A 9,495-nucleotide genomic window follows, 5' to 3' on the forward strand; every position below is an offset into this window, starting at 1 on the left:
GGCTCACAGGCCTAGTTAAAAGTGAATAGAACTGAGGTGAGACATTATCTCCTTCCCACTGTGCCCCAGGATGAGCTTCTGCTCCAAGAAAACAAGATGACTGCTGGGGTCTCACGTTGGCACCACAGCTAGCAACTGATAAAGGCCTTCACTCTCAATTTGTCACTAAATCGTTAAATAATATCTAGAGGTACTCAGTAACGAATTGTCACCCACACTTTACAAATGGATGACCTGAATATCAGAAAGGTTAAATTATTTGTCTCAAAGTAACAAAGTTACTACAAAATGAGTTGAAACAGAATACAATGTGTCCCACCCAGGCATAGCTTTCTGCTCACAGAAGGCAAACCAAAAGTTGAAGAAAAAAAAAAAAAATGGATTTCTTTCTTCTTTGGCAAAACCCCAGGTTCGGTCTACTTCAAGAAAACAACTTGTTGACCACTTAGCAAAAGTATAATAATAAATTAGTCCCTTGCCAATTGAACTCTTAATTGTTTAAGGTTTTGTTTATGTTGGACAGGGTCGTTTAACTCTGCCAATTTGAAATATTTCATTTTTGAGGTCAAGTGGATAACTGCAGGACTTTTTCCCCCCATTAGCATTAAAATGTGATGCAATCCTTTTTCTCTGCCAAAGAGAACAAAAGACGGTTCACAGAAAGTGGGTCCACAGCATGGTTGTCACCAGATGGGCAAGCCAAGTCCTACCCCAGAACATTGGTGACTACTTTCCAGGCAAGGCTCACTGTTACATAATTAGTTCCCCAGGCATGAGCTGTTTGGATTTTCTGTTCTATCCAGGATCTAAGTTTCTTTGCAGAGAATGATAGCATCTTAACTTTTGATTCAGCCTTCTGATGCTGTTTGGAAAGGATGTGGACAGATTCTAACTTCTACAACAGAAGACAATTCCACACTCTTATCACTCCTCACTGGAGAAACCTAATGGCCTCTGGAACCATATTTGCATGCATGGGTTTCAGGTGTTTTCTGTTGCTCATGTTTTCTCTGCTACACTCAATTTCTTTCTTTTATTTCTTTCTACTCTGGAGTTATCTTCCTTTGTGGCTAGGGGCCCCATTTAAGTCAATATTTTCTCTTTTGTGGTATATACCCTTTTAAATTTTTAGTTAGTAACTTTTTACAGCAACCCTTTTGCAAATCATAATGAAGTTATGTTCCTTGGTTATAGAGAATCAGAGTTACTGTGAAGGGGTAGGTGGATTGGTTAGGTCTGGATAGGATCAGAGTTACTGTGGAGGGGCAGGCAGATTGGTTAGGTCTATAAGAGACCTGTTGTGCAACTGTAAGGTCATAGTCTGATCCCCAGCACCCACCTTTTGTGGTAGTGCATGCTTGTAACACCAGTGCTCGAAAGACAGACACAGGAGAATCCCTGGAGCTAACTTGCCAGTGAATCTAACTGAATCAGAAAGCTGTGGGTCCCAGTGAGAGACTCTATCTCAGACAACATGGCTGATGGGTCCCAAGATTAATTGATAAGCTCTTTATGCATACACAAGTACCACATACACACACACACACAGACACACGAGATTCACTGTGGAATTTGTGAAGGTCCAGAATCAGATTAAACAGTCTTCCAAACATAGACAAAATAATAAGAAGGAGCTGAAAGTCAGCATCTTGTTCACAGCAAATCCTTTAGCATCTTCTCATAGGTGCTGCAGTGATGCTGGCCCAGTGATGCTGGCCTAGTGATGTCTTTAGTGAAGTGCTGAGTGGTGATGCCTTTGCCCTAGTTACGAGTCGCACATTGTTATTTCCTAAACAGCAATCATACACTGAAAGAAGGAAAGGAGGACTCTCCAGCCCACTAAACTGCCCTCGGTGTCAACTTTATCTCTCAGTGCTATCCCTTCCTTCCTCTACAGGAAATGAAGAAGGCGTACATGATAAGGAATTTCAAGCTTGCAAAAAAAAAAAAAAAAAAAAAAAAAAAAAAAAAAAAAAAAAGTAAAATATTAAGCTCTTTGAGATAACCAGCAAATTTTTTAAATTAGGGGTCAAAAGCATAAATAAAGGGATAAATCTTCCCTCTCCATCTGCCCAATCGCTTCCTCTCTCGATGCCCAGTTCTCAGAACCCAGCGAGGAAGCGTGTTGGTGAATTTCTTGCTCTAGCTCACCTATTCAAGTAGATTGATTGAATACTTCTTCTTAAAGTAATGGTTAGCTCTATCATCAATGACCAAATCCAAAAAGTAGGCAAAGTCATTGGCAGTTGAGAGTTACAGCCACCAAAACTGTCTGAGCAAATGAGCATGTGTCAGAGGCACTTTATCCAGACACTGCCTGCACATACATGCACATCTGCATGAGAACAGAGCCATGGCAGGTTATATTACTTCATAGCCATCTGGTCCAAGTACACCTACAGACTCGCAGGCAGATAAGATTTACTCCCAGTAAGATTCCATCCTCCATTTTGTATTCTACAGTTAAAGCTCAACTGGCTTATGCTTTCCAGACTAACTATAACTTTTTGTTCCTTAAAAGATGCTTTAATTAGGCCAGAAGGATAGCTTGGTTGGTAAAGTTCATACTTGCAAACACGAGGATCTAAGTTCAATCCCCCAGAAACAGAGGTAAAAATCTGGGTCTGGCATCTTGAGCCTATAACCTGTGATGCTTTGGAAGTCAAAGATGGGCAGATCCATGAGCCAGCCAGCCTTACTCATTAGGAGTTCCAGGAAAGAGAGACAGTCTGACTCAAAAAAACAAGGTATATAGAACCTAAGAAATGATGCCCAAGGTTTCCCTCTGGCCTCCACATGCACATGCATACATATGAGTATGTGCGCGCACACACACACACACACGATTTTCCAGCACAGCAAATTTATGGTTGGACATCAGTCTATGTGACTAATGTACTTGGTGTTTCTCAGTCCCTCAAACTGTAAGAGTATTTGCTCATCACTTTAGAGACAGCCACATTGAAAGGTATTTTATTTTAAAGAGTTAAACTTTACTTAGGTTTACATGTAAGAGTACCTCAGGCTGATGACCTAGGGAGCTCAGTGGGTAAAGGTGTCTGTCATGGAAGATGCCTGCCCACGCCTGATGGCCTGAGTGCAATCCCCTGACTGACACCCACATGGTAGAGGGAAAGAACTGACACCTATAACTTGTCCTCTGATCTCATAACCATGTTACAGCATTCATGTCCCCTCCCCACCAACAGACATGCATACAAAATAAAAATTTTAAACATAAGTCAGCTTGTCAGACACATAGAAAAATCAAGGACAGTGATCTGACCACCTCTGTGCTTGTGTTCTGGCCCAGTTTCAGCACACCATCTGAGTTGTGTGTTTATGTGCACATGTTCTCAGGAGCCCTCCTCCAGCTCTTCCCTCATTCCTTTGTTCGCTTCCCAGAATCACCCGCTGAAATTCCCTTCTGAGACTTTGTCAGAACAGATGCCAAAACAAAGGTGCCCTTGCTTGTAAACACACCTGGGGCCCTCAGGAAGGTGTGCACCTTCCTTCCCCACAGCGCTTTCATTCCAAAAGCTACAAGGAAAGATGCAGCACCTTAAGGGTTTCGGCCAACTGCCACATCTTAAATATGAAAGGTTCCAAGTTACAGGAAATGAAGTGAGATCATTATGTTTCCAGGAAATATTCAACTACTAGAGCCCTTGAGAGTCAGATGGGTCACATTTTCTTCATCTTCATCCTCATCTTCATCATCATCACCACCAAAGTTAGGCATCTCTCCTTCAAAGAATAGAGTACATACAGTACGGAAATTATCATTATAATCCTCCACAGTTCCACCTCCTAAACTTACACACATGTACTGACTACATGCTGTATGTACAGAATCTGAAGTTACAGGTAAGAAATCGGTCTCTGTGATTCGAGTTCTCTGTGTCCGTGATGCAGAGACACAGAGAAATCTTAGGACGCCAGTGTCAGAAGTATATGTTGTTAAGGAGGCTGCATTTGTAAAATTTAACAGATCCTAAGGACCTGTCCATCTCAGCAAACAACTGTCAACCCCCACCATCACTGTCAATGCACGGCACTCTTTAGTGTGCTTAGACCGTAAATCACTTCGCCCCTACCTCACATTTGACACTGAGCTCTTCCCAGCCTTTATCGTCCTAAGCAATGCTACAATAAACAGTCTTCCTGGTACATTTCTTATATAAGCACCCGATTATTTTCAGAGTAAACTCTCCGAATTGTGATTTTTTTTTTCGAGCAATGGTAATGCTTACATGGATTTTTAAATAAATAAAACTCTGCCTTGCCTCTCCTAGCAGTACAGGGATATTGCCCACTATCAAATAAAAGAAGTGATTTTTCTCACACTCTGCTTTTGCCATCATTGGAGATTTACAAACAAATGAAACATGCTGTTATCAGGGCGTGAAGTGGCCATTTACATAGATTTTACTTTTAGTGTTTGTTACTTTGTTAATATAGTTGGATATTTCCTTTACCTTGCTGGCTTGATGTCTTTCCTCCTTGAATTGTCTTTGCCTTTGCCTTTTACATTCGCCTATACTGGAATTGGGAAGCCTGTTGTTTGTGTAGGATGCTAGAACTTCGGTCAAAAGTATGGCAAGGACTTTTCCAAGATAATTATTTCAAATTGCCTTAAAGGAGGGGGACAGAGTCATATAGCTGGCTTTTGTGTTTTTCCTCCTTGTCTGTCAGTGCCAGGACCTATGAACTCAGATTGCCTTCGAAACTTTCCAGAATCCTCCCATGCAAAACCTTGGTGAGAATATAAACATTGCAGGGGTTTTCACAGAGAAGGTGGAAAGGAGGTTTTACATAACACACCTCAGGAAAATCCCTCGTGGACATGTCTGTTCTCATTCATTCAGTTTTATCTGGCACTGGGGTGGGAGCGCTTGAAGGTAACACAGCTCCTCTTTCTGCCCTGCTATCATAGCCTGGGTCCACAGCCAAATGAAAGGGCCCTCCAGCTACCTGAACCCCACCCCCTCCGCCCCAGTCTGCTTTCAGAAATCATATTAACTTGTTTTGAGCACACCTTTCAGCATGCCATGCCAACTAGAACAGTCTGGAAAGATTCTGAACGCCATGATAAGTCTTCTCTGGTCAGAGAAGAAAACAATCAGAAGACAAAATCCTGAACTGCCAAGTCTGCTTAGGAGCTCTGTTAAGAGGCCCTAATGACGCTTTCTAGAAGGGTTGACTGTGACCCTTTTTCAGGCTTTGGTAATACCAGCTATTTCTTAGATTGGTTCTGTTTATATCTTCCCACTGCTCTTGGGCAAGAAGAAGAACTTACATTGCCCTGTCTTCTCCCAGTTTTCCAGCTGGACTTTGTTAGCCTGGCATCCTTTTTGAGATATTTTCTTTCTGTGAGACTCTGTAATAAAATGTATAATAAAACACCACATTTCTGTAAAAACAAAACAAACAAACAAAAATATTAAACCATGTGTAGGCGTGCATATGTACCATGAATTTCACCAGACCGAGTTATAAGACACTAACACCGTAACTACCCACATCTATTACTAAACAGTCAATTTTGTTTCAAAGACTCTTCCTATAGCTGGTTACAAACTCACAATTCCGCTTAGCTCCAAAGAGTCAGGATTACAGATATAAGCTGCCATAAGCCGCCCTATCTGGCACTTAAAATGAGTCAATATTTTAACCAGTTATAACCATTATTAAGACAATCTCCTTTATGTTGTTTTTAATAGTTTATTGGTCGGGATATCTTCTGTGCCTTCATAGTTATGTATATTACTACAATCTGGGTAGTCAACATTATTAAAACAAAAAAGAATACAAAATCATTTGAAATGCTTTCATTTAAAATAAAAATAAAACAAGTGTTGTAAGTTATAAGTTATAAGGGAGCTAGAAATCAGCATAAGTTTAACGAATGACAAAATATTATACTTAGTTTTTTTCTAATAGTGGCAGCAGAAAAAGAGAAGAATAAAGAGAAAGAAAGACAGGGACAGGGAATGACAGAGATATGGTCAGAGTAGATACCATCCTGCCCCATGATTGACAGTCATTCAGTAAAGTTTGAATAGTGTGTGTGTGTGTGTGTGTGTGTGTGTGTGTGTGTGTGTATGTGTGTTTGTATGTGTGTGTATGTGTATATGTGTGTTGTGTATATGTATGTATATCTGTGTATGTTGGTGTGTGTGTCTGTGTTGGGGGCCGACTTTTAGCAGAAAGTGGCTATCAGCTTTGCAGCCATCTTGAGCCATATACCCTGACATGAGACTTGTATTACAATAGCCTACAACAGCTGAGCACACTCTGATAACATCTTGCTTTGGATACCCAGGACTTTCCTTGGGTGTGTGAAATTAAAGGTGTGTGAGATTAAAGGTGTGTGACTTAAGAGTGTGACCTAGAGATCAGATTTAGAGACAAGACCTAAGGGCATGATTAAAGGTGTAACTTAGAGGCATGGCTTAGAAGTGAGACATATAAAAGGCAGAGGCAGACAGCAGAGAGATATACTCTTTAGGGAGACTCTTTAGAGAGTACAGCTAGACTTGGGACTTGGACTAGGAAGAGAGACTGAAGAATAAAAGGGATTGAATCACACTCTGTCTGGTCTCCATTCTTCGAGTCCATCCTCACTCTCTCTCTTGCTGAACTCGGACCTGAGCAGCAGCTTGGGCCGGATACAGTGGCCACCAAGCATGGAGTGGAGAGGGCTGCAACATTTTTGGCTGCCCAAAGTGGGGCAGCTTGGGCCTCAACATTTTGCTCAGGCCTCAACATTTTTGGCGCCTGAACAGGGACTAGTTTGGTTCTCAACATGTCTGTGTGTGTGTATGTCTGTGTGTATATGTGTCTGTATGTGTGAGTCTGTGTGAGTGTATGTGTGTATATGTGTATGTGAGTGTGTCTGTGTGTGTATGTGTGCATGTCTGTGTTTGTGTGTGTGTGTGAAAGACAGAGAGAAAACAAGTTGTTCTACGTATATGATGTCTGTAAAGAAAAGCAAAACAGCCAAATAATCACTAAAATAGGAAATAAGGAATGACTATTATTTAAGATAAGTCAAAGTTTAAAGGCAGGAAATGTAGCCCTCGATTATTAGACTAACCTGTGCAAGGCCTGTGGTTCAATCCATAGCACTGCCAGAAATAAATGTAATAGTCAAACTCTAGTACAATGGTAGAATTGGGTACAAAAAGGTGAATAATATTTTTTTCACTTAAACAGCTTTTTAATCCTTACATATATGAGTAATTTGCCTACAAGTATGCATATGTATCATGCATGTGTGTGGTACCAGAGGAGGGCAAAGAAGGTATCAGATCTCCAGGAATAGAGTTACTAATGGTTGTGAGCCACCACATGGATGTTAGAAAGCAAACCCAGGTCCTCTGCCAGAGCAACCAATGCTCTTACCAATCTCTCTGGACCCTGAACAAGAATTTTGGAATACAAGTTTCATCAGATCAGGGATTTGCTACAAGAACGTCGCAAGTCAATTTCTTTCCTGTAGTATAAATTCTTGAAAATAGTTGACTAATAATATCATATAAATGAATGGAAGTTAAGCCATTCTATTAATGTCTAGGGAGAAAGATACTTAGATAGGCAAAGTCCAGATGTGAGCTTTCACATTTGACTTCTCCATCCTTGCCGCCCGCATTGAATTTCCAGTTCTCTTGAGGCCAGCACATCTTCCCTGCTATCTCTCCTTCAGCCTCCCCAGTCTGTTCCTTTGGATATGTTTTTCCCTTTTAGATATGAGATTATTCTCAATTAAAGCATCTTACACGAAGGGCATCTCACTTAATTCTCTAATTTGGCCCAAAATAATCATTTCCTAAGGTTCCTCAGATGCTTTTGTCACGCACCCAGATGAGGACATCTGCTCTGGTCCCCACCCCCTTTGTTTGCTAACGAGCTAACCATGAGAGATAAGATCCCTTGAATGAGACTACTACCTTGAAGAGCCACTGGGCAGGCAATGGAGTTATCTTTCTATCGGATAAGAACACTAAGAACAAATTATGTCTTCAAGGTGAAGACATTTGATAAATCCTATGAAACCTAAGGGTCCATTTTGATACACAATAGAAAGGCTGATGGGGAAATCAAGAGCCTTGGGAGAGCTGTTTGCTCAGATGACCAGATGGATAAGAGGTAGCTGAACTGAAAGTAAAGCAAGCAAAAGCTGCACAGGATGGAAGACCAGCCACGTGGGCATGAAGGGAACAAATGTGAGAGAAAAGAAGCATCCACCATAGGTAGGTCAGGAAGCAATGGAGGCATCTGAGGCAGAAATGGCAACTGGATATCTGACTGGATATCTGCTCCTGTATCCAAATTTGACATACATTCCTGCATCGGAAAGGCTGAGGTTTCTGTCAACAATACATGCTTCCCTTCCTCTTTGCCTGGGTCTTACACTGTGTTGTACGTTCACACCACTCCAAGCCTTTCCCCTCAGAAAGAGATTGTGAGGAAGAGGCTCCCAGCTCCAAAGGTACAGAGAATATAATTGCACTGGTGTGAAAGGTCAGGTTTTCCCTCAGATTTATTTTGCAAACTTAGAATGTTTACAAAATGACAACAAGGAAGGTCACTGTAGAGTCAACCTAAAGAACAAGCCAGGGGAGGGAACATCTGATGTTTTGCTTCTCACTAACAGCTTTAAATCTTTTTGTCTTTGCGTCATGCCAAATCTATTCCCAGAAAGGATTTGGTTGGTTGGTTGGTTGGTTGGTTAGTTTGTTGGTTTGATCTGATTTGGTTTTTTGTGACAGGATTTCTCTGGCTAGCCCTGGCTGTCCTAGAACTCACTCTGAAGACCAGGCTGGCGTCTTTCCATATTGCTGTTTTAAAAGTCTTGGAAGTTAAAACCTGCCTGGGTTTTAACCTCTAACATTTTTTTTTAAGAGAAAGAAGAAAAAACATAATTCTCAACTTACAATGGGAGTTTCATCCTGAATAAATTAACAATACGTGGAAAATATCACAAATGTGTTTACGACCTCCTAACTTACCAAACAGTCTGGCAAGCACCGTTGCTTCTCTTGATCATGTGACTCCCTGTGGCTGTCCATCATAGCAAGAGAGAAGAGTCCTATATCAGGCTAACCTGGGGGAAAGATCAAAACTCGAAGTTCAAAGTACAATTTATACTGAATGCATACCTCTTACAAACAACAGTCAAATTGAAACAGGATTTATCGTGCCATCATAAATTGAGAATCATGTGTACTGTTCCATGGAGGAGGGGGAGACTTGCATTATTACATGACATTTAGTGACATCTAGTAATCCTTTTCCATTATTTCCCAACTTTTTAGCTTATTGATTAGCCTTTGCAAATACAGCCACTGTATCTCAGCTTGTGGGCATCATCAGGTAACAAACACTATGATGTTGCAACTCAGAGTAACTTGGAAATAGTTTCTTAGTCTCCTCTTTTTACATACACATATATAAGAAAACTCTTTTCAAATGTGTCTGTGAGACTACAGG

General features: G+C 41.0%; 1 long non-coding RNA gene across 1 annotated transcript; it reads right to left on the reverse strand.

Annotated features, from left to right (window-relative positions):
* Positions 1-2,957: 2,957 nt before the first annotated feature.
* LOC143434022 (uncharacterized) lies at positions 2,958-9,232 on the reverse strand. The gene is made up of 3 exons (XR_013103166.1): positions 9,015-9,232; positions 5,300-5,413; positions 2,958-3,747 (listed from the first exon to the last, which is right to left on the reverse strand). It is a non-coding gene; the product is annotated as an uncharacterized LOC143434022 (long non-coding RNA).
* Between the last annotated feature and the right edge of the window lie 263 nt (positions 9,233-9,495).

The sequence above is a fragment of the Arvicanthis niloticus genome, chromosome 12 (genome assembly GCF_011762505.2).
Source record: "Arvicanthis niloticus isolate mArvNil1 chromosome 12, mArvNil1.pat.X, whole genome shotgun sequence".
Lineage (NCBI taxonomy): Eukaryota > Metazoa > Chordata > Mammalia > Rodentia > Muridae > Arvicanthis > Arvicanthis niloticus.